This window comes from Hylobates moloch, unplaced genomic scaffold (genome assembly GCF_009828535.3).
Source record: "Hylobates moloch isolate HMO894 unplaced genomic scaffold, HMol_V3 SCAFFOLD_4, whole genome shotgun sequence".
Lineage (NCBI taxonomy): Eukaryota > Metazoa > Chordata > Mammalia > Primates > Hylobatidae > Hylobates > Hylobates moloch.
Window position 1 is genome coordinate 24,971,849 of NW_026652279.1, and position 26,020 is coordinate 24,997,868.

At 39.5% G+C, this 26,020-nt stretch overlaps 1 long non-coding RNA gene across 4 annotated transcripts in view; it reads right to left on the reverse strand.

Annotated features, from left to right (window-relative positions):
* LOC131383216 (uncharacterized) overlaps positions 1 to 25,664 on the reverse strand; it is a 273,602-nt gene extending 247,938 nt beyond the window's left edge. For all 4 annotated transcript variants that reach the window (XR_009213056.1, XR_009213054.1, XR_009213055.1 and 1 more), the window contains exon 1: positions 25,512 to 25,664. This is a non-coding gene — a long non-coding RNA (uncharacterized LOC131383216). The remainder of the gene's footprint in view (positions 1 to 25,511) is intronic.
* Positions 25,665 to 26,020: the final 356 nt, after the last annotated feature.

Genomic DNA, 26,020 nt, shown 5'->3' on the forward strand with positions numbered 1-26,020 from the left:
CAGTCCTAATTCCCACAACTTTTCATTACATTTTTATTTAACCTTGTAAACACATCTTTTTGCTTCCACTAAAAGTACACCAAACATAGTCCCATCAACCTGCCCTGTATTTCTCCAAGGTTAGGCTGATTCACATCCACATTAATGTAAGCTCCATGAATAGAGGGACTCATTTGTCCCCTGCCTGGCCCTATCACCTATAACAAAGCCTGGCACAAAGCAGACGTTTAATATATATATACTACATATTTGTGGGCCAAATTGCTAATTTTCTGTAACCATCACAAATGAGTAGAAACTTCGTAAATATCAGAAAATCTTTCTATATATGTGTCTGTGTATATCTATATATATATATATTACATACACATGTGTGTATACATATATACACACACATATGAGCATGCAAACACACACTTGATCACAAGTCCATGTGTGGTGTAAAACACACTGGGCACCAGGACTGCAGGGTAGCCAACTCCAGGTAGTGCCATTATCAATACATGTGGATCTGTGATGGGCATGCAATGGTTACAGTAAATTACAACCACCAGATAAGATACTATGTCATGTGTTTACTGGTGCTCTTGCTTTTGCCCCAGTGAGGGGGGAAAACACATTTGCAGCTTAGACCCAATTTCATCTCACTCTTATAAATGGGTGCATAACCATTCCTTTAATGTGGGTATCTCGAACAACTCATGGGGTCAGGGTGTGGTGTGATGGTTAATATTGAATGACAATTTGATTGGCTTGAAGGATGCAAAGTATTGTTCCTGGGTGTGTCTGTGAGGGTGTTGCCAAAGGAGATTAACATTTGAGTCAGAGGACCAGGAAAGGCAGACCCACCCTTAATCTGGGTGGCACAATCTAACCAGCTACCAGCATGGCCAGAATAAAGCAGGCAGAAGAACATGAAAAGATTAGACTGGTTTAGTCTTCTGGCCTACATCTTTCTCCCATGCTGGATGCTTCCTGCCCTCCAACATCAGACTTCAAGTTCTTCAGCACTGGGACTCAGACTGGCTTCCTTACTACTCAGTTTGCAAACGGCCTATTGTGGGAACTCATCTTGTGATCATGTGAGTCAATACTCCTTAATAAACTCCCCTTTATATATATATATACATCTATCCTATTAGTTCTGACCCTTTAGAGAACTCTAATACATGTGGAGAAAAAAGAGTACAAAGTTTCAGTTTTATGAGGTAAATAAACCTAAAGATTTAACATACAGCATGAACACTATAATTAATAAGGTACACTAAAAATTTGATAAAAGTAGATTTTAGGTATGTATTATTCTCATGCTGCTGATAAAGACATACCCTAGACTGGGTAATTTATAAGGAAAAAGAGGTTTAATGGACTCACAGCTCCACATGGCTGGGGAGGCCTCACAATCATGGTGGAGGGCAGAAGACATGTCTTACAAGGCAGCAGGCAAAAGAGAATGAGAGCCAAGCGAAAGGGGAAACCCTTTATAAAACCATCAGATCTCATGAGACTTATTCACTACCAGGAGAACAGTATGGGGGAAACCACCCCCATGATTCAAATATCTCCCACCAGTTGCCCCCAACAACATGTGGGAATTATGGGAGCTACAATTCAAGATGAGGTTTGGGTAGGGACAACAACCAAACCATATCAAGGTACTTTTACCACAAAAAAACAGGTAAAGATGTGAGATTATGGATATGTTAATTTCACTACGTATACATTAAAAGATGTTATATACCTGAAATATATCCAATATTGTATTGAGAAACATAAAAATAAAATTAAAAATCAAGGTTAAAAAATGAAAGAGAAGCCATTTCCACAGAATATGTACATACTGGGGAGCACTTCTCAGGATACAACTGGAAAAAAGCAAACCTTTCTAGCAATATAAACGAGTAGAATATTTGCTTTAAAATGAGCTGTGAGCAAATAAATAATCAGAGATTAAGAAAGTGGGGGTTGCCACTGTGGAAGACAGTATGGTGATTCCTCAAGGATCTAGAACCAGAAATACCATCTGACCCATCAATCCCATTACTGGGTATATGCCCAAAGGAATATAAATCATTCTACTGTAAAGACACATGCACACGTATGTTTCTTGCAGCACTCTACAATAGCACAGACATGGAACCAACCCAAATGTCCATCAATGATAGACTAGATAAAGAAAATGTGGTACATATATACCATGGAATACTATGCAGCCATAAAGAGGAATGAGTTCATATCCTTTGCAGGGACATGGATGAAGATGGAAGCCATCAGCCTCAGCAAATTATCACAGGAACAGAAAACCAAACACCACATGGTCTCACTCATAAGTGGAGTTGAACAATGAGAACTCATGGACAGAGAGAGGGGAATGACATACACTAGGGCCTTTTGGGGGGTTGGGGGTGAGGGGAGGGAACTTAGAGGATAGGTCAATAGGTGCAGCAAACCACCTTGGCACACATATTCCTGTGTAACAAACCTACACTTTCTCTATATGTATCACTTTTTTTCAAGAAGAAAAAAAGGGGGGAGGGTTGCAAGTCAAGAATGTAGCTCCTGAATGGAAGACAGGGCAAGGATGGTGTGATGTCACAGTGAAAGAGCAGCAGGGGGACAACAATGGAAAACAAAATCTGGCCAAGATAGTTTGACTGGTGTATGCCAAAGGTTTTCCCCACCTTTTATTGAAAAAGAAATTGTAAAAGTATTGTTTCTTGAATAGCTAAATAATTATAATCACATAATGCATGGCAACAGTTGCTAACGGTTTGGTCACTTGCGACTAGTCCTTTCATTACCTTTAAAAAGTCCGAGGATTAAAGAACACTTCCTGGCTGTGCCATATGGAGGACTTGGTGAACCTCTAATGTGATGATCACTCGAACCCAGATTATGGTGCCTACCCTGGGAAAATTTAGACCCCTCAAAAATGCTGTTAACATGTTTATGAAGGAAAACTAAAGTGTTGTGGTAACAACGTACTGTTCGATGGAAAATGAATGTTTTGGCGACAAGAACAAAATGTCCAGAATACAGACTGTTCACTGAGAGCAAGCATTTGATTCATTTCAGAGCTGGCACAGAGGCTGGCAAACTACACATGCTCACTATATCAAAAAATATATGTATACAGTTATATTTCATTCACAAGGGTTGAATAAAACTGAGCAATTGCACCAAGGAAGATGCTAACTAATATTGCCTAATAAATGTCAGCTAGCACCTGTAAAGCCAAATCAGTATAAAAAATTAAGAAGACATTCAGGAGTGTCATGAATTATACGTTAAAATGTAGGATGAAAGACTCTTACTAGAAAATCAAGGATGTCCCTCTCTTCTCTCAAATGGAATATGTCATTTATCTTTCTGTTTCAAAGCTATCATTGAAGTTCCATTATTGTGACACCTGAGGGTTACAGGCAGACAAGTAATGACATGCAGAACTATATCATCTACTCAAAGAGAATATTTTGCATCACCTTGTGCTTAGCCTGATGCTTCTTTCTAGAAATAGATGATGCATGAGACCAGCATTGCCTTTGCAGGGTCTTAATGTCTGCTATAAAATGAGATAAAGATTTACAGGTCTTCTTGCCAAAATTACAAAATTTTCTCCCATACTATTTGTATATGTACACATTTTTATTTAGACCATTAATACAACCAATTTTTTTCCAGGCCCATTTTTAGGGTATGAGAAATGGTTTATAATTCGATTTAGTCATAAATCCAATATTGTATGATATCATACCACACCAGGCAGGTCTGGACTTTGGATTGGATATTGATGGGGTTAGGGTGGTCAATTAAGTGTTCAGAGTCCATCTTTCCTCCTCCTGAACTTGAAACTGTATTCATCAGGAAATCCAGGCAGGAAAGCAAAACCCACCCAAGTAACGGTAGAGAGAATTTTATACAAGGATACCGCGATGTTTTGCAGAGCAAGAAGAACAGACATAGAAAGGGATTGTGATCTACAGATCAGCATCTGGAGGAAGCCATCACTAGATCTAGGACTGCAGAGACAAAGGAAGTAACTGTGTTTGAGGAGTCAAGGAGTGGGCATCTCCAGTGGGCTCTAGAAAGCACACTGGAGCTTGGAAGCCATCAACCCTTAGAGGGAGCGACTGGCTGGTGGGAGCTGGAACCAAGGTATCTGAGCGGCTGTTGCTGCAAGTTCTGCCCTAGGCAGTGAGAGAGAAAAAGGAAAAAATACCATGGCTTCTCCTTTCCTGTCCTCCCACATCCCTCTGGTTCTATCTTTGGCTGGTATCTATCTTCTTGCTGACAAGAAGGCAGTCAGCAGCCACGAAGCTGAAAGGGTAGCTTGAAGGGTCAGGTCCCTTATAATGAAGCTGGGGGAATGTACAAGAGAAGGAACTGAGGAAACAAGCAAGTAACCAGGGCAGGAATCAAATAAGGATAAAGACACAGGAGATGCGCAGAGGGAGATCAGAATATCTCATGTATTACTGACAAAGCTCTTTGGAGACTGTCGCTTTAATCTGCAGGCCAGCTTGTTCCTTGTAATGTCCCTCTCAGTTAGATAGATCTACCTATGCTGTACCGGGGCAGAACAGGACACAAAGGCCACCCCCTCAGAGGTGGGCAGCTCATTTTGTTGATGGTAGTCGGAAAGATACAGTTCATAAGATTCCTGACTAATGAATGGAAATTAATTCACTATCTTTGCCAATATCACAGAAATCACCTTCAAGGAACTGTAAGTATAAAGTAATCAGACATTCAATCACAGGTTATAATGTCTGTCACATCAAGACAAAGTGCAACCAAAAGCTCCTCTTTAGAAATAAGAGAAAATTAGATAATGATTTTTATAAGGCTTGACTTGGTGTTTCTATAGTGACTGGGGTGGTTGGGGGAAGATGTTCAGAAGCAGCCAATGTCTGAAGAACTTACTAGAGAACTACATTTCACAGTGAAAGAAAAGAGGGCCACAGATTCATTTCATAAGATTGAAGTCCGGGTTTTAGTCAACGGGAAGGGAAATGGTCAAAACAGCACTTTTTTTGTTTTGAGATGAAGTCTCACTCTGTTGCCCAGGCTAGAGTGCAGTGGCGTGATTTCAGCTCACTGCAACCTCCAACTCCTGGGTTCAAGCAATTCTCCTGCCTCAGCCTCCCGAATAGCTAGGATTACAGGCATGTGCCACTGTGTGCCTGGCTAATTTTTGAACTTTACTATTTAGTAGAGATGGGGTTTTGCTATGTTGGCCAGGCTGGTCTCGAATTCCCAGCCTCAAGAAATCCACCTACCTCAGCCTCCCAAAGTGCTGGGATTGCAGGTATGAGCCACTGTGCCTGGCCAAAGCAGTACTTTTGAGAGAATGAGCTAGTGGAGATATGGAGAATGTATTGGAGAAGGAGATGGAGGGCAGGGGGGATTTGCTGGTGGATGCAGAGAAATGTGGGCATGAAATGGTCAGGCCTGAAAGGGGTGTTAGCTCATGGGAGGTTCTGTTCTTCCAACTTCTCATGGGAGGTTTGTTCCTCATGGTTCTTGCATGAGCCATTCACAGTGTCATTTTTCTCTGGGATCATATACCATTTATACTGTTACTCTTTACTCCCCAAACTGAGAGTCATTAATTATGACATCCCTTTCTAGAGAACTGGCTGCAGCCTCACCATGCCTCTCAATATAGGATTCTAGAAGCTATTCCCATTCAGTCATATCAACTGTCTAGTGATACAGATTTTAGCTTCTTGCTGCCACCCACATGTGTCTCCTTTTTGAAAGGACACCTTTGGATTATCTTATTTAATCCTCACTTTCCTCTTCAAAAATTGGGTGTGTTACTAGCTACCTGATATGGCCTGGGTATTTGTCCCCTCCAAATCCTATGTTAAGATGTAATCCCCAGTGTTGGAGGTGGGGCCTGGTAGAGGCTATCTGGGTCATGGTGGTGGATTCGTCATGATGGTTTGGTGGCCTTTTCATGGTAATGAGTTTAGAGGCTACCAGATTGTTTAAAGGCAACTGAGACCTCCTCTTCTCCCTCTTGCCCCATCTTTCACCATGTAACATCCCTGTTCCCTCTCTACCTTCTTCCATGAGTAAAAGCTTCCTGAGGCCTCACCAGAAGCCAAGCAGAGGCTGGTGCCATGCTTGTACAGCCTGTAGAACCATGACCCAAATAAACTTTTCTTTTTTTTTTTTTTATTATACTTTAGGTTTTAGGGTACATGTGCACAATGTGCAGGTTTGTTACATATGTATCCATGTGCCATGTTGATTTCCTGCACCCATTAGCTCGTCATTTAGCATTAGGTATATCTCCTAATGCTGTCCCCGCCCCCCCACCCCCCACCCCACAACAGTACCCGGAATGTGATGTTCCCCTTCCTGTGTCCATGAGTTCTCATTGTTCAATTCCCACCTATGAGTGAGAACATGCGGTGTTTGGTTTTTTGTCCTTGCGATAGTTTACTGAGAATGATGTTTTCCAGTTTCATCCATGTCCCTACAAAGGACACGAACTCATCATTTTTTATGGCTGCATAGTATTCCATGGTGTATAAACTTTTCTTTATAAATTATTCAACCTCAGGTATTCCTTTATAGCAATGCACACTGGGCTAACATACTACCCCATAGTAGTTCAAGTCTTAAATGAGGTAAAGAATGTGATGTACCTAGTGCCAGGTTAGAAGAGTAGTAGACATTCAACAAATAGCTGTTATCAGCATGATTGCGGCTGTTGGACACAAAGTCAATTTGTACTTTTGCTGCTTGTCCTTTTCTCTTTACCTGATCCACTATCTTCTCTCAAGATCAAGTTCAAACTTGGCTTCCTTTGTCAAATTATACCCAAGCAGGATTGTAATGGATCTGTTTATTTTCCTGTGTCTTGGAACAGCAGAGTCATTTCTGAGAGTATGGTTTCAGGATTTGTCTCTGTTTCCCCAGCCCACTTGCACTTAGCAAGTGTTTAATAAACTATTTAGTGAGAGCCCATATGCGGGTCATGGGTAAATTCCTAGGACAGAATCTATGAATGGTAGTCATGATCTAAGTGTAACAATATGGTTTTTGGAGGAAAAAAAAAAAAGGACAGTATGAGTAAGAAGATCCTTGATTTGATTTCCACTGCTGTAAAATAAGAATAGAGGTCTCATAAATACATTGAGAGGATTATGCAAGACAACATATGCCAAGTGCTCACCTCTGAGCATGGTGACCAGTAAAGCACTCCAGGAATTACAGCTACATGGGCTTTATTAGAAATTGTACCTTGGCCAGGCAAGGTGACTCATGCCTATAATCTCAGCACTTTGGGAGGCTGAGGCATGTGGATCACCTGAGGTCAGGAGTTTGAGACCAGCCTGGCCAACATGGTGAAACCTCGTCTCTAGTAAAAAATACAAAAAAAAAAAAGAATTAGCCAGGTGTGGTGGTGGGCATTTGTAATCCCAGCTACTTGGGAGGCTGAGAGAGGAGAATCGCTTGAACCCAGGAGGTAGAGGTTACAGTGAGCTGAGATTGTGCCATTGCACTCCAGCCTGGATGACAAGAATGAAACTTCGTCTCAAAAAAAAAAAAAAAAAAGTTGTACTTTGGTGCTGCCACCATCACAGAGGCCAACCTAAAACTCCATTCTTATCAAATACAGATGAGGGGCTCCTTATTTCCTGGGGGCTGAGTAAGTATTACTGAAAGCTTCAGCGAAGTCAGGCAGAGTTTCGTACTGGGAACATCATTCATTTCAGTCATCCTTCACAATGGAACCATCTGATGAGGGAGCTACTAAGAGGTGGCAGGCCTAAAGTTATACAAATGCAGATCTTGGGAAACAAAGTTCTTGGAAAACAAAATTTTCTTCTCTCTGCATTCCAATGAGCATGCACATGCTTTTAAGTAGGCAAAACCATCATATACCAAGGTTATTGGGCTTGTTGGTTTTCTTGCTTATGTATTTGCTTGAAGTTTCTCCTGCATTACATATGTGAGTTGCCTTAAGGTTGCCATGCAAAGTAGCAAAGCCTGGATGAAACTCATCCAATCAGGAAAAAATTGGGGCTGGCCTGAGAAAGTTTTAATATATCTATATATCTTTATAGCTATATATAGATATACATAATGGTAAGGACTAATAGCCAATTATTTATGAAGTCTATTTGAAGAACAATATAGTTAACACTCTGTGTTTCCTAAACTTGAGCCCTGAGGAAACTAAATTGTTACCATACCACATTTTCAGGCTACCTCTACTTCTTAATGTTTTTCTTTAAATCAACTTGTTTTATTTTAAGATAAATAAAATTTATCTTATTTTTAAAATCTTATTTTAAAACAAATATTTATTTGTATTTTAAAATTTCAATAGCATTATATAGCTATTGAAAATAAAAAGCAGTATTACTTATACAGAGAACATACCTGAGAATAAATAGAAACAAAGCTATATTGTTTAACTAGCAGAATTTAATGAATCTCACTGTCTCTGTTATATGAAGATTGGTAAATATTCACAAAAGGATAAAGTATGACTGTGAACTAAGATCATTCTTGGTGGAGTCTGAAAGGCTGAAAGAACTGAAAAGAAAATGCCTCTTTTGGCATGGAACTCTCTAAATCCACAGGATTACCAGTACTGGGAACCCCGCACTTTGGGGAATGTTGATTCAGGAGAAAGAAGAGACAAAATAACTGGATACCTACACCAGTTCCACCATTACTAAGTCACAGATCTATCTCACACAGATACTTCCTCCCTCTAGACCTTAGTTTCCTTGTATATAAAATAAAGTACATGGAATTATTAGACTATTTTCCATTGCACACAAGTAAAAACCTGTCTTACCACATTTGTGATCGCCAAGGAAGATAAATAAGTTGAAATATGGCACAGTCCAAGAAAAAATTTAGCTCCCATATGGATTGAACATAAACATCAGTAAGAATAGAAAATATAATGCCATCTTTTAACTGTTCCATCCCATGCCTTCTGTAAGCACTCGTGGACCCACTCGGCTTTAAGAGGAGCAAGCTCCAGACTACATATAGGAAGGTAGTAAGGACTCTATGCCACTCAATTACTTCTGCTTAAGAATAGGCTTGACCCTGCTAGGAAAACAGACCTATCTTGTATACATTGAACTAAATTGCAGGAAAAAAGTCTAAATTTACATTTTACTAACAATAATCCAATTCAGATTTAAAATCCAAAAGGCAGCTCCAGAGGAAATGCATTTGTTAGACTTAAGGCTCCAATGATACAAAACAGCAGTTGATGTTCATTTAGTCCTATGTCACAAGGGCCACTAAAAATGGTGTTTTCAATAGGGTTATCATACAATTTCTCCCTGACCACAGATGCCAGCATAAACTAGTGGCCCCACATCAGTCTGGCAGTCTTCTATAAAGCACAATTGTTTGAAGGAATGTTTGCCACAGAGGCAAGGTGGTCATAAATATGCTGATAGCACACACTCCCTCCTCAAGGTGGGCCCAGTCTCAGGGCTTCCTCAAAGTAAAGGCACACTCGGGACAGGGTACAAAGCAGGGTAATATTTATGAAGGTGAGGGGAAGAATCCACAGCTTTTTAAAATTTTTATTTTTTTTTATTTTTTGAGGTCGAAGCTTTATCTTTTATCAAGTCTTCTGGGAACTGAAATGGGGAATGAAGATCCTGTTTATAAAAGAAGATGAAACAGTCACTTAGTCTTTGATATAAATCAGAAAGTGAAAGGTAGGATAGCTCTGGCCTCCTGAAAGAGAACGAATAAATAAACTTTTGCCTTTTTAACACAGGATAGGCCAACCCCAAACAAAATAGTATTTATCTTTCTATTCCTAAAAAAGCCTTTTCAGTGACAATCTGTTCATGACCCTTTGTGAACAGGTAGAGAGGAACTAGCAACTCAGAGGTAAAGGTGAGAAGTTTTTGGAATTTTTAAGATGGGTCTTGCTCTTGTCACCCAGGTCAGAGTGCAGTGGCGCGGTCTCAGCCCACTGAAACCTCTGCCTCCCAGGCTCCAGCTATTCTCCTGCCTCAGCCTCCTGAGTAGCTGGGATTACAGGTGCCCACCACCACGCTGGGCTAATTTTTGTACTTTTAGTAGAGAGGGGGTTTTGCCATGTTGGCCAGGCTGGTCTCAAACTCCTGACCTTGGGTGATCTGCCCACCTCGCCCTCCCAAAGTGCTGGGATTACAGGCATGACTCACCGTGCCCGGCCTGGAATTTTAAATATGAGAAAGGAAGAACTTCTAGTGGATACATGTTTTTAGCCACCAATGCTTCTTTTCCCATTAAGAACCTTATAACTTCCCTCCTCAATCAATAAAGTTCTGCTGCTGTCAATAGAGCACTTTCCATCTCCCACCCACAACTAAAGCTTTCCTCATTGGTGAAAGGAATCTACCTGTGTCCTCCTGAGCTGGCCAATTATTTTCTGCTACTTTCCAATGATGGTGATTGGTTCAAGGTCTGGAGAGCAGAGCCAACAGTGTTATTCTATGAGTTTAATAAAGAAAGGTTTGAAAAAAGAAGTTGTCTCTATCAGTCAACTTAGGCTCAGTTATGCCGCTGTAACAAACTACCAAATCCCAATGACTTTCAACAATCAAGATTTCTTTCTTGATCCAAATCTGATATCAATGAAGTAAAAAATTATAATTCTTCCACAGAAAAAGTTACAAGTCAAATGGCCAAACTTGTTATTAATGGATTAGAAAAACGTATAATCTTCTCAGAGTTAATATCTTGAACAAGCATTACAGGTACTCCACCAAAGTCTGATGGGGATGATACACTTTTAGAATGTAAATACAGAACTATGGACAGACACATTACCCACCAAGAGAGAAACTATAAAATATGGCTTTAATGGAGCAGTCAATCATAAAATACTGCACCCACACATCCCCAAGGAAGACGTGATCCAGGTAGAGCTACTTGATGTTGGCCATCTGCTAGTAGCAGTGATTGAACTGGATGGGCATATAACTCAAGTAGGATCCATCAGAGTGCTTCCCTGGGATTGAAATGCAGTTTACAGAGAAAGAGAGAAAGAGGTACTCTTTCCTATAGCATTTCTAAGCTGGGAAATGTGAGTTCCAGGATGGTAGATGCCATCTAATGTTTCATGTGAAGGAAGCCTGTCTTTAGAATGAAGCCAGGTAGGAACAAATAGAGATGAGAGTGAGAGAGAAAAGAGGAAGCGTTTGGGGGGTGGGGGGCAGATAAGAATCATCCTACAGATCCTGAATCCCAGCTCCAGTTCCAAAGGTTGCTTGGTAAACTTCATCCTCAGATTCTATGAGATATCTTAGTATCTTTTCCAACCTATATAATAAATTCTCTTTGTTCTGTTTTTCCTTTTTAAGCTGGTTGAATTGAGTGTTGTAACTAATATGAAAGTTAGCTCTAGAAGAAGCTAAATAGTTGATATAGAATGAATTCCATAGCCTGACACACAAAGGTCCCTTCTGAACTGAAACTACTGCCTTGCCAGACTCATCTCCTGACACCCTAGCCCACCGCATACCAGCCACATGGAAGTGCTGGCCTTTCCCCAAAACATTCTTTCTCTCAACATTGGGCAGGCATCTGTATACACTATTTCCAATCTTTTGGGACCCTCTCTTCTACTCTCTCAGAGAGCCATAGTATGTACCAAAGCCCATCCTTGCTTAGCTTCTGTTGAACCTTGACACCTGGGTTTTTTGCAGCTTAGATATAACTTCCAGCAGAATCAGAAAATCTTTCCCAGAACTCAAAAGCTGCGCAAACTTTATCTCCTGCATAGCTCTATGGCATCAAACTTATTCCAGGCTTTAACACATATCACAGTGATACATAATTACTTATTCACTCTATCAGTACACACAAACTTATGTTCATTTGTATATGTCTAATGGTGATTCCTGGCAAAATATATCAAATATTTGTTGAACAAATAAATGTCAAATACCAGTAGCTAGAAAGGGACATATTTGGGTCTAGAACTGGTGAGTTCTAAGAAGTTAGCATTTTACCTACACTTTTTCCTATTCATGCATTTAGAAATGCCCCCAAAGTATATTAGGTACAATAAAACTCAACATTACTGAATTTCTTCCTTTTCCCTTGACCAGTTTTCTGATTTTGGAAAGAGGTCCTGAAGATGGAGGAAGGTCTGAGAACAGGTGAACAGCATGCTGAAGCTACTCCCTTCTGGCAGGTAGGCACCTGTGGCTCCCACTCTGGTCAGAATCACCTTCCTGAACAGAGAGGACTGCATTTCCCAGTCTCCCTTGCAGAGAGTTATATGGGTGGCCAATGGGCCACCAGACAGACACACACCTCCAGGATACTTGGAAGTTCAGTATGAGCCCTACAGGGAGGTGTCCGCAAAGAGACAGCAGAGCTTTGGCCAAGCATGATGAGAAAGATGGACAGCTCTTCCAGGGGCAGTTCAGGAAGAAGTCTCAACATCACTGGTACCAAGTGACATGAATGTCAGGAGTGGGGTTTCATTCAGAACATTTCATACGATGGTTGGGCATTTCTCTTAACCACATGTTCTTGGTTACAGAGATCTCAGCTTGATTCCTGGTCCTCCAGAAAATTTGGTAAGCTACTTAATTCTCTGTGGTAATTTTCTTTCTGCTCAATCAGCATAAGTAGATTTTATGATCTGCAAGAACACGGACTTCCTAATTACTTTTCACAAAATGATCTTAGCCTTACCACCCACAGAGTCAATCTGTGAAGTATCAGTATCTTCTCTGAAATAATCATGTTTTTGGGGATAGGAAAGTCAGTTTAGGGAAGTGCACCTATCCCCAGTGATTAATGTCAAGTAGAAAAACTATGTTAATAAGATGCTACAGTACAGATCCCCAACGCCAGTTCAACATCAAGAAAGAGATTCATAAAAATCTGTTATTTCTGGTATATATTTTACTCATGAAAAGATTTTTCCCCCTAAATTATTATAAAGAATGCTTCCTGTTTTATTTATTTTTTGAAGGAACTATTTTGAAATCAACATTAGTGAGTAAATAAATAGATGGGGAGATTTATACTATGAGGGATGAAGCATTAAATTACATCTGAGTTAACATGAATGGATAGAGAATGTCAACATTATTCAGAGCTTGCAGGCATTCATCTCACTTCCGAGGGAATGCAGGCAAATGCATATTTATGCCTTCTTTGAGCAGTCTAGATTATTTAAATTTGTCTAATTTGGGGCTTCCTTTTACCTCTGAACATATGCTATTTATCTTAAGACCCTGATAGCAGCCCTTTGTTTAAGAATTAATGCCTAAATAGCAGTCTTTATGTAGCTTCAAATTAAAAATATGCACTTATCTACTTAATTTAGTTTTATGCTTCAGTGAATTTCAAATACATCCTGTCTTGTTTATTACATCATTGCAGGAGGATTTTTTAAGCCTAATTGTTTTAATGCTAGATATTTAATCAACTCTCATCTGACTTTTATTCTAACTGAGAAGGACTGAGGAGGGGGCACCGATCAAGAAAGTGAGCTTGGTTTGGCTATTTGGAAGTAAATACTTAAGTTTAGCGTAACTAATGACTATCTAGGATTCCTAGGCCCTTGTTGCATAACGCAAGGGTTTATATATGCCCATTTTCCGTAGTTCACAACATCACGGGAAGAATTGCAAGAGGTGGAGTGCCTTAGGTATCAGCTAGACTGGCCTCTTTTCATAGATTACTGTCTTCAATACCAGAGGACAGGGAAACAGTTCATCTCACTAAAGTCACTCCGTAGGCAGGTACCATGTTCTTTTTGCCCTGTGTGATGACTTCTGAGGACAGATGCACTTTCCACATCTTTCTGTCTCCAAAATCTGCATTCTTTTCCTTCCAGAATCATGACCACCACCTCTGCTCTCATATCCCTTCCTATTTCTTCTCAAATACTGCATAAAAGAATGAGGAAGCTACTGACCTCACCCATCTGGAACTGGGTGTCATTAATAGACCGTTGCTCAGGTTTGGGGCCTGGTTTGTCCCCCAAGGGCAGGAATTTTTATCAGTTTTTTTTTCTCTGTCATATTCCCAGCACCTAGAAGTGTGTTTATTACCTAGTAGATACTGAATGAATGGCTGAATTATTAAATGAATAAATTAGTGAGTGAATAAATTTTAAACATGAATGAAGTCATTCATGTATTTAAACCCCAATCCCCAATGTGACTGTATTTGGAGATAGGAACTTGAAGGAGGTGATTCAGGCTAAACAGTTCATCAGGGTGGGGGCCTAATCCAACAGGGACTGTTGTTCTTATAAGAAGAATAAGAAGATACCAGGAGTATATGCACATAGAGGAAAGGCCTTGTGAAGACACAGCAAGAAGAGAGCCATTTACAAGCCAGGAGAAAGAAAACCATCATCAGAAACCAACCATGCCAACATGGTGACCTTGGACTTTCCTGCCCCAAGAATTGTAAGAAAATAAATTTCCATTATTTGTGACAGACAGTCTGTGGTATTCTGTTATGGCAGCCTGAGCAGACTAACACAAAGGCCTCTCATGTCTCTTATGCTAACATCCAAACTCCTTAATTTGATGCACAAGGCCCTACATAGTTTGGCCCTCCATCTCCTGTAAGACCTCATAAAATAATCCCCCTCACTCTCGCCTACCAGAAACACTCATGCTCTTCCATTTTCTTGTGAGCTCCTGATTTTGCTGTCTGGGTCAAATTCCCCCATTACAGGTCTTCAGCACTAGATATTCATCCCTTTGTATTGAACAGGATGATAAATGGATTAATGCTCATTTCACCCACTGATGTGCAAGCTGTATGAGAACAGGCATGCGTTGCCTTCTGCTATTACTGTATCTCACACCTATCCAGTACTGGACATGATGTTTCTACTCTAATATTTGCAGGATGAATAAATAAATAAGTATATTGAGTTAGTTGAATCAAAGGAGAACAGTTGACTAATTACAGCATAGGATTAGGAATATAAATTGTCATACTAAAGATTATTGACAAAAATTCAGAAGTCTGGCAAACCTAAGTGTCATAGAGAATAAAGATACATAGGATACACTCACATTCCTGGCAAGTGTATCAGCTGATACAACCACTTTGTAATTGCCTCAGTTTTATCCTTTAAAGTAGTGTTTCTGAGCCAGGTGTGATTTGTGTACCTTCTGCCCCAGGATATTTGGCAATGTCTGGAGTCATTTTTGGTTGCCACAACTCAGAGGTGGTACTATCAACACCAAGTGTATAGAGACCAGCCATTCAGCTGAACATGCTATGCTGCACACAACAGCCCCCAGGACAAAGAATTATCTGTCCCAAATTTCAGCAGTGCCAAGTTTGAGAAACCTTGTACTAAACTAGACCAGTTACATATCTTATGGCATGGCAACTGCATGCCTAAATAATTACCCAGCACATGCTTGCACATTTACAAGAGGAGACACTACAAATGTTTATACAAGCACTGCTCACAAGAGAAAAGGCTAGAAATAAGGCAAACACCTCTGAATGGCAGACTAAATTATGGTGTATTCACCCAATAGAATATTATGTAGCAGTCAAAACAAATGAATGAGTGACATACAACAAGCTGGATGAATCTTAGCTACATAATATTAACTGAATAAAGTTATATACCTTGTTTAATAAAGTTAAAACCAATTACAATAAAAGAATACTTTATAATAGTGCATATAGAATTATTAAAGCTATTAAAAAATAAGGCAAAAAACTGACAAGCGTAAGATTCAGGATAGTGATATTTTAGGTTGGGAATAACAAAAGTATGTAGTGGGGTAAGAGACTGAGGTTAATGTAGGTTAAGTTGTTAGCTTTTGTTTAGGGTGGTGAGTTTGTAGGTGCTTAATCATTTTTAAAAAGCAATAAATGAGTAGATAAATGAATGAGTGCAGGCCATGTATAGACCTAATGGTACAAGTGTGTTGTGAGCCAATTTTTAAGATTAAACAAATTACATGCAACTGCGGACCAATTTAAAAGCAAAAAGTTTTTTCACATAGATGGCAGTTTTCACAGAATGGTATGAAAGACTGCCTTGCTATGTAAAGGACTTTGTTTTAAATTGGTCCTCCACCTGTGATGTCATTTCAAAAAGAATACCTGCTTCTAAGAGAAAACTCAGAAAACCCTAAATGAGCAGTTATTAAATATTTTAAGAGGGATGTTGCAATATCATAAGATCTATGACATGAAAAATGAACGAGATACTGCATAAAGGAAACCCTTCTCAGGAAGGTCCGCATATCGAAGAAGAGAGCAACATTAGATTCCCATGAAATGACTCATGCATGGTATAAATCCAAAAGCCAATATCAAGAAGGAAAAGGGAAGAAGATATTATAAGGTGCTTCTACCCCAGTCATAACATGGAAGTAAAAAAGAGATGGAAAGAGCCAGATGTATACATACAGTCAAATCTGCCATAGTGCAATGCTTCAAAATACTGACAGACAAACGCACTAGAAGCCAGCTAGCCTGCCTACCTTTCTGTCTTGTCTTTCGAAAGTTATTAGGGTCAAAGCCTGTGCCAGGGAAGTGAGAAAGGTGGTGCTCCAGAAGATTTGGAAGACTGGCTCCAAGAAGGAAGACTATGTAAAGAAAATAGAGGAGAAGATCACAGCAGCCAAGTTTCTCACTGTTGAAGGAGGGAGTTACAGAGAAAAAACTAGAATGAACACTGTGTTGTTAGATTGGAACTGAATAATATTAACTCATGGTTTGACAGATTAGAAAGACAGAGAAATATAGACGTTAATGTGGGTATTCACACACATATCCACGTATAAATTCTGTCCACCATGAGAACCCGATAGCAATAAGCATATCTTACACTTATATCTTGGTTTATAAAAACAATTATTTGCTAAAAAGAACCAGCATTTCTTAGATAGGGTTAATTCTAGACCTGGAACAGGAAAAGTACACAAAGAACCTGAAATGTCTTGCTGTGACAGAGTGTAAGGATGTGTTCAAAGAATGGTGGAGTCATGTTAGACACTGGATCTAACAAAGTGATGCCCATTGACCAAATCTGGGACAATCTGAGCATCAAGGTAAATTATAGTAATGGTTTATAATCCACTGAAAATAAAATTGGAATCCATGAGTCTATATGGATATAAGAAAGTTAATACATTAAGAAACTAAGGGAAAAAGCCAACTACCTCAGAGTAGAATTCTAACTAATGTAGAAATGAATGCCAGTGGTAGTTAGTAAAAAGTTGATGGGTAACAGGGTATTTATATAGTCTCAATATATTTTCCCAAACACAGTCAGTTCTCTGGATCCCTAGGTTCCACATCTGTGTATTCGACCGACCACAAGTTGAAAATATTCAGGAAAAAAATGGAGGGTTGCATTTGTACTAAACACATACAAACTTTTAAAATATTGTCATTATTCCCTAAGCAATACAATATGACTATTTTATATAGCCTTGACATATTAGGTATTATAAGTAATCTAGATATGATTTAAAGTATATAGGAAGATGTGTACCGCTTATAAGCCAGGAGTGCCCAAACTTTGGGCTTTCCTGGGCCATATTGGAAGAATAATTGTCTTGGGCCACATATAAAATATATTAACACTAATGATGACTGATGAGCTAAAAAATTTCAAAAAATTGCAAAAAAAAATCAATGTTTTAAGAAAGTGTATGAATTTGTGTTGGGATGCATTCAAAGTCATCCTGGGGCACTGGTTGGACAAGCTTCTTATGAGAAAACGCTCCACTATTTTATGTTAGGGAATTGAGTATCAGTGGATTTTGGTATTCACAGGTGGTCCTGGAGCCAATCACCCAAGGTTGCTGAAGAATGATTGTATTTATTAAATACATAAGGGAAAAACATTATAGTAAAGAAACCTGGCAAACACCACCTTAAGTGATTAGAGTGAACATCATTATTGATGAGTCACATTGAAATCATGCACTCCCTGATAAGATGCAATAAGAATGTGGAGTCATTTGTATGATATTCCTGCCAAACAGGCATAGCCTGAATTCAATCATGAAATATACATCAGATAAACTTGAAGGACTTTCTTTAAAAAATAACTCTCCTACACTCTTCAAAAAGTTTCAAGGAAAGACTAGAACAGTTCCAAATTGAAAGAGCCTAAAATAATATAAAACTGTGGGCCAGATGTGACTTTTATTTATTCCTTTGGCCATAAAAGACATTACTGGGATATTTGGCAAAACTTGAATGGCTGTTAGTAATGTAGTAATGTTGATTTCTTGATTTTGATGGTAATTCTATGATTATTCTATAAATAAAGAGAATGTTCACGGAGAATATGGGCTGAAATATTCAACATATTCCAGGAAACATCACATGTAGCTTATTCTCAGATGGTTCAAAAAATGTTTGTGGTTTTTTCATTTTTCTCTTAAATTGCACTTATTTCAAAAAATAAAGATTCACAAGTCCTATCACTTTTGTAGAAATAAATCACATGGAACTTGAAAGAAAACAATGTTTAAGCAGTAAATTTGTGATATGTGGATATTTAAGAACAGGGTACTTGTAATGAAGATGCATGGGGTGGTGGGAGAACAAATGACAAAAAATAGATTGTTTAAGAAATCTGTATTAGTCTGTTTTCACACTGCTATAAATGACCTGAGACTGGGTCATTTATAAAGAAAAGAGGTTTAATTGACTCACAGTTCCGCTTGGCTAGGAGACTTCCTGAAACTTACAATCGTGGCAGAAGGCAAAGGAGAAGCAAGCATCTTCTTACACGGTGGCAGGAGAGAGAGAAAGCAAGCGGGGAAGTGCCACACTTTGAAACTATCAGATCTCATGAGAAGTTATTTACTATCATGATAACAGCAAGAGGCAAATCCACCCCCATCATCTAATCACCTCCCACCAGGTCCCTCCCTCAACATGTGGGGGATTACAATTTGAGATGAGATTTGGGTGGAAACATAAAACCAAACCATATCAAAGTCTCTTCACAAAATAGCAACAGGAAATTGTGTGGAACCTGGGTATAGGGAGGAAGTTATTGAATCATGCCTTTCATCCTGTTTTAAGCTGATAGAGGGAGATGTCATTAAATTGCCTTGAGTTTATTTACACAAGAAAATGAAAGTGCCAATAGTAACCTATGAAAAATGCCAGAACTCAGGGTTGGTTATATATGACTAGTTGAGGGGTTTTGTAATCACAAATGTCTAAGTCTAATGCTCAAACACAGCAAGATAATTTATTAATTAGAAAGAGTATGGAAAAATAGTGGTGAAATAGACAAACAGTCCATTTTTATTTTTACACCTAATTTTTCTCCCTTCATGGAGTTTACCTTAAAAGAATTTGTTAATAATGCTGAGAGCTGTTATTTCTATCTGTAAACAGCTTTGGGATAGGTCATTCGTATACAGTTTGGAAAGGAAGAGCTGGGCACAGTGACTCATACCTGTAATCCCGGTACTTTGGGAGGCCGAGGTGGGGAGATCTCTTGAGTTCAGAAGTTCAAGACCATCCTGGGAAACATGGCAAAACCCCGTCTCTACTAAAAATACAAAAACTAGCTGGGTGTGGTGGTGCACACCTGTATTCCCAGCTACTCAGGAACACTGAGGTGGGAAAATCGTTTGAACCCAGGAGGTAGAGGTTGCAGTGAGCTGAGATAGTACCACCGCACCCCAGCCTGGGTAACAGTCTGACTCCATCTCATAAAAAAAAAATTTAAAAAAAAAAGAAAAAATTGGGAAGGAGAAAGATGAGGTGGGGGTTAGGCCAAGGTAGTGAACTAGAAGCAGTTATGTATGCCACTCTCACAGAGAAGAAACAAGAGAGCTGGTGAACATTGACCCTGAAGGCCAGGCATCTGAGAAACTACATCGGGTTCCATCAAGGCAGCAGGGGAACAGAGAGAGCAGAGAGGAGTGAGGCTGGAAACCAGCTTGTATTAGTTTAGTGCAGAGCTGGGAGGACCTCTCAAAAGCAGGAAAGGGTGAGTGAATGAGAGATCCCCACTCTCCACAGGGACCTGTCTGGGAACCTCTCCTGGGAATGAGAGATTCCCCCTATCCCTCCTGCAGCCTTCCTTCTAGACTAGGGTAGAGAGCCATGCAACTGGATATTCTGCGGGGACAACTCTTAAGTTCAAGGAAATCTCTACAAGCCTTGGGCCCCAGAGTAGACCAGCACTGGCAACATAGTCTCACTAGAGTCTGCAATCATAGTGCCTGGGAACAATAGGATTGCTCCACCCTATACCCTTACCAGAAAGGATTGGTGCCAGCTTCCAGCCCAGCTGTCCTACTTTGGCCTGAACCCAGCTGGCAGCCACAGGCTCCTGTTGTCCCAGGAAGTTCCTGAGTGGCAAGGTAGGAAACCCCTACACACTGGTAGCCAGGCAGGCAAAACTTGCTAGAACTTCTAGCCTAATGGTACTGCTGCTGTGTGGATTCTGCCAGATGATACATTTCTCCAGTGGCTCTGAGAAATGCTCAGATAGCAGGGTGGGTGACGCCACCTACCCCTGCCACTGGTAGCCAAGCAGGCAATGTCTGCTAGAGCTCCCAGCCTAGTGGTCCCAATTTTATGTGAACTCAACAGGTGGGTGCAGCCTCCTGTGTCCCAAGAAGCAACTGGACGGCAGGGAGGGCAACCCCCAACCACCTCTGCTGCTGATAGCCAGGCAAGCTACAACTGCTAGAGCTTCCATAACTCTACTTCTGCCTGAACTCTGGGCAGGCACAACCCTGTATTCCCTGGAAAGCACTTGGACAGCAGATTAGCACTGACCTGGCAAGGATATAGCCCATCTACCAACTGTGGTCCCTAACCTGAGGGAGCCCTGTGGACCAGAACAACCCCCCTCCCACCAAAACAAACAAACAAAAAAAAACAAAAAACAGTGGCATGGAGACAGTAATCAAAGAGGACTCCTCCAAGACCCGGGAACAGACTAGAATTGAAGCCAGTTGACTGAACCCACCTTATATCATAATCAAACCCCCAAGGGCACCAAAGAAGATAAAAGCAAGAAGATCCATTCAAAGGAAAGCAATTTCAAAGACTGAGGGAACATCAGCCCTACACAGATAAGAATAAACCAGCACAAGAGCTCTGGCAGCTCAAATAGCCAGAGTGTCTTTTGACCTCCAAATTATTGTACTACTTCACCAAAAATGGTTCTTACTCAGTCTGAAATGGCTGAAATGTCAGAAATAGAATTCAGAATATGAATAGGAATAAAGATCAACATTCTGGAGCAAATCAAAACCCAATGCAAGGAATCTAGGGAATACAACAAAACAATGCAAAAGATAAAAGATGAAATAGTCATTTTAAGAACAAAATGAAACAGATCTGACAGAGCTGAAAAACTCACTTAAGAATTGCATAATACAACTGCAATATTAACAACAGAACCAACCAATCTGAGGAAAGAATCTTAGAGCTTAAAGATTGGTTCTCTGAAATAACTCAGACAAAAATAAAAAATATGGAATGAATAAATCCTCCAAGAAATATGGGATTAGGTGAAGAGACCAAATCTATGACACATTGGCATCCCTGAAAGAGAGAGAAAGCAAACAACTTGCAAAACTTATTTGAGGATATCATCCCCCAAAATTTCCCCAACCTTGCTAGAGAAGCCAACACTCAAATCTAGAAAATACAAAGAATCCCTATGTGGTACTATATAAGGTAACCATCCCCAAGACATATAGTCATCAGATTCTCTAAGTTGAAGTGAAAGAAAAAATGTTAAAGGCAGCTAGAGACAAGGGGCATGTCATCTACAAAAGAAACTTCATCAGGCTAATGTGGACCTTTCAGCAAAAATCCTATAAGCCAGAAGAGATTGGGGCCTATATTCAGCATTATTAAGGAAAAGAAATTCCAACCAAGAATTTCATATTTAGCCAAACTAACCTTCAAAAGCAAAGAAATATGATCCCTTTCAGCCAAGCATATTGAATTTGTTACCACTAGACTGTCCTTACAAGAGGTCTTAAAGGGAGTGCTAAATATGGAAAGGAAAGGTGATTATCAGCCACCACAAAAACACACTTAAGTACATAGACCACTGATACTATAAAGTAACCACACAATCAATTCTGCAGAATAACCAGCTAACAACACAATGACAGGATCACACCTGCACAATATTAACTTCGAATGTAAATGGGTTAAATGTCCCAATTAAAAGGCACATAATGGAAAGTTGGATAAAGAAGCAAGACACAACCATATGCTGTCTACAAGAAACCCATCTCACCTGCAATGACAGCCATAGGCTCAAAGTAAAGGGATGGAGAAAAATCTACCAAGCAAATGAAAAACAGAAAAAAACAGATTTCTAATTTTAAACCAATAACAATCAATAAAGGCAAAGAAGGGCATTACATAATGGTAAAGGGTTCCATTCAACAAGAAGATCTAACTATCTTAAATATATATGCACCAACACAGGAGCACCCTGATTCATAAAGTTCTTAGAGACCCACAAAGAGACTTAGGTAATCAATCAATAATAGTGGGAGACTTCAACACCCAACTGACAGTATTAGTTTTCTGCCATGATGATCTAACAAAGATATCCAGGACCTGAACTTGATATTTGATCAAATGAGCCCAACAGACATCTACAGACATCTCCATCCCCAAACAACAGAACATATACATTCGTCTCATTTTCACATGGCACATACTCTAAAATTGACAACACAATCAGCCATAAAACAATCCTCAGCAAATTTTTAAAAAGTGAAATCAAACCATCTACACTGTTGGACCATAGCACAATAAAATAGAAATAAATAATAAATGATTAAAAACCATACAATTACATGAAAATTAAACAAGTTGCACCAGAATGACATTTAGGTAAACAGTGAAATCAAGGCAGAAATCAAGAAGCTTTTTGAAACTAATGAGAAAAAAGGAACAATATACCAGAATCTCTGGGCCACAGCTAAAGCCATGTTAAAAGGGTTGTTGACAGCAGTAAATGCTCACATAATAAAATTAGAATGATCTCAAATTAACAACCTAACATCACACCTAGAGGAACTAAAGAAAAAAGAGTAAACCAACCCCAAAGCCAGCAGCAGAAAATAACCAAAAACAGAGTTGATCTGAAGGAAATTGAGATGTGAGAAACCATAAAAAAGATCAATGAAAGAATTTCTATGTATTTTTGAAAGAATACATAAGATTGGCAGACTGCTAGCTAGACTAATAAAGAAAAAAGAGAAGATCCAAATAAACACAATCAGAAGTGACAGAGGGGACATTACCACCGACCACATAGAAATTAAAAAAATAAAAAACCCTAAGAGACTACTATGAATACCTCTATGCATACAAACTAGAAAACCTAGAAGAAATGGATAAATTCCTGGAAACATACAACCTCCCAAGATTGAACCAGGAAGAAATGAATCCCCAAACAGACTAATAATGAGTTTCAAAATTGAGTCAGTAATAGAAAGCCTACCAATAATAAAAAGCCCAGGACCAGATGAAATTACAGCCAAATTCCACCAGCTGTACAAAGCAAAGCTGATACTAGATTTACTAAAACTATTCCAAAATTGAAAAGGAGGGATTCCTCCCTAACCAATTCTATGAGGACAGCATCATCCTGACACCAATACCTGGCAGAGACACAAAAACAAAAAAGAAAACTTTAGGCCAATATCCTTGATTAACACAAATGCAAAAATCCTCAATGAAATACTAGCAAACCAAATTCAGCAGCACCTCAAAAAGCTATTCCACCACAGTCAAGTAGGTTTTAACCCTGGGAGGCAAGTTTGGTTCAACACACACAAATCAATAAATATGACTCATCATATAAACAGAAAAAAAGGACATGATCATCTCAATAGATGCATAAAAGGCCTTTGATAAAATACAAAGTGTTAAAAATACTCAACAAACTAGGCATTGAAGGAACATATCTCAAAATAATAAGAGCTGTCTATGATAAACCCACAGCCAACGTCATGCTAAATGGGTAAAAACTCACAGCAGTCCCCTTGAGAACCAGAACAAGACAAGAATGCCCACTCTCCTCACTCCTGTTCAACATAGTACTGGAAGTTCTGGCCAGAACAATAAGGCAAGAGAAAAATAAAAGGCATCCAAATAAGAAGAGAGGAAGGCAAACTACTTGTTTGTAGATAATATGATTTTATACCTAGAAAACCCCATAGTCTCTGCCCAAAAGCTCCTTGATCTAACAACTTCAGCAAAGTTCAAGGATACAAAAAAAATCTACGTACAAAAAATAATAGCATTCCCATGCAACAACATTCAACCTGAAAGCCAAATGAAAAGCAAAATCCCATTCACTGTAGCCACAAAAAGAATACCTAGAAATGCAGCTAACTAACTAAGGAAGTGAAAGATCTCTCTAACAAGCATTACAAAACACTTCAAAGAAATCAAAGATGACACAAACAAGTGAAAAAACAATTCATGCTTATGGATAGGAAAAATCAAAGTTGTTAACATGGCCATACTTCCCTAAGAAATTTAAAGATTTAATACTATTTCTATCAAACTACAAATGACTTTCCTCACAGAACTATTTTAAGTAACTGACACAGCCATTGTGGAAAGCAGTGTTGCAATTTCTCAAAGAACTTAAAATTACCATTTGACCCAATAATCCTATTGTTGGGTATATACCCCAAGAGATATAAATCATTCTACCATAAACATACATCCAAGTGTATGTTCATTGCAGCACTATTCACAATAGCAAAGACATGGAATCAACCTAAATGCCCATCAGTGGTAGACTAGATTAAAAAAAAAAAAATGTGGTACATATACATCAAAGAATACTACACAGCCATAAAAAAAAGAATGAGATCATGTCCTTTTCAGCAACACGGATGGAGCTGTAGGCCATTTTCCTAAGTGAATTAACACAGGGAAAGAAAACCAAATACCACATGCTTTACTTACAAGTGGGAACTAAACATTCAGTACACATGGACACAAATAAGGGAACAACAGACACTGTGCCTAGTGTATAGGAAGAGGGTAAGGAAAACCTACCTATTGGATACTATGCTTATTACTGGGGTGATGACATGCTCTGTACACCAAATCCTGACAACACATAATTCACCTATATAACAAACCTGCAAATGTACCCCGAAACTAAATGTTAAAAAATAAAATAAGATGAGGTTATATGCCTGCCTCTGCTGTGATCACTCAGAAAACTCTGGGAATGCTTTTCCATCTGATAAACAAAACTGAAGGGTAAACATACTTTATATTTATTAAAATTCTATTCTAGTCCAGACATATTCTGTGAATTATCTTGGTTAGTTCTTTCAACAGCGATTAAAAGTAGATATTCTGCTCCTCCTCCCTGTTAAAATGAGAAAAAGAGGAGAGAGTGGTAGATAGGAAGCAGGACGAACTTGCAGCTCCTAGTCAGAGGGACAGAGCAGCATGTGGAGACCCACGTTGCAAACTTTTCTCCAAGAACTATCACAGGAACATACCAGGAAAGCTGAGAGAATCCACAGATGCGTTGAAGGCAGTTGATTGCCACTGCAGCCTCCATGGGCAGCCGAGGAACTGTGAGTCAGCTTGCTTTCTCAGCTGGGGGGCTTGTAGCCTGGGGCAAGTTCTCAGCCCTGCTCATCAGCTGCCTAGAAATAAACTCAGTGCTTTTGGGTGGGGTGGGGTCATGGTGGGAGTGAAACTGGCCTTTCAGGCCATGGGTTGAGTGGGAGGTGGGTGAGGTCTGTGGCTGCCAGCTTTCCCCCATTTCCCTGGCAACCTGTGTGATGTGGAACAGACAGCCATAATCCCCCAAGGAACATAACTGCACTGGCCTGTGAACCACACCCCAAACTGCCACAGCAGCCATAGCAAGCCCTGCCCAACAGAGACTGAGCTCAGACATGCCTAACCCTGCTCCCACCTGATGGTCTTTCTCTACTAACCCTGGTAGCCAGAATACAAAAAACATAATCTTTTGGGAGCTCTATGACCCCTGCCCACTGCC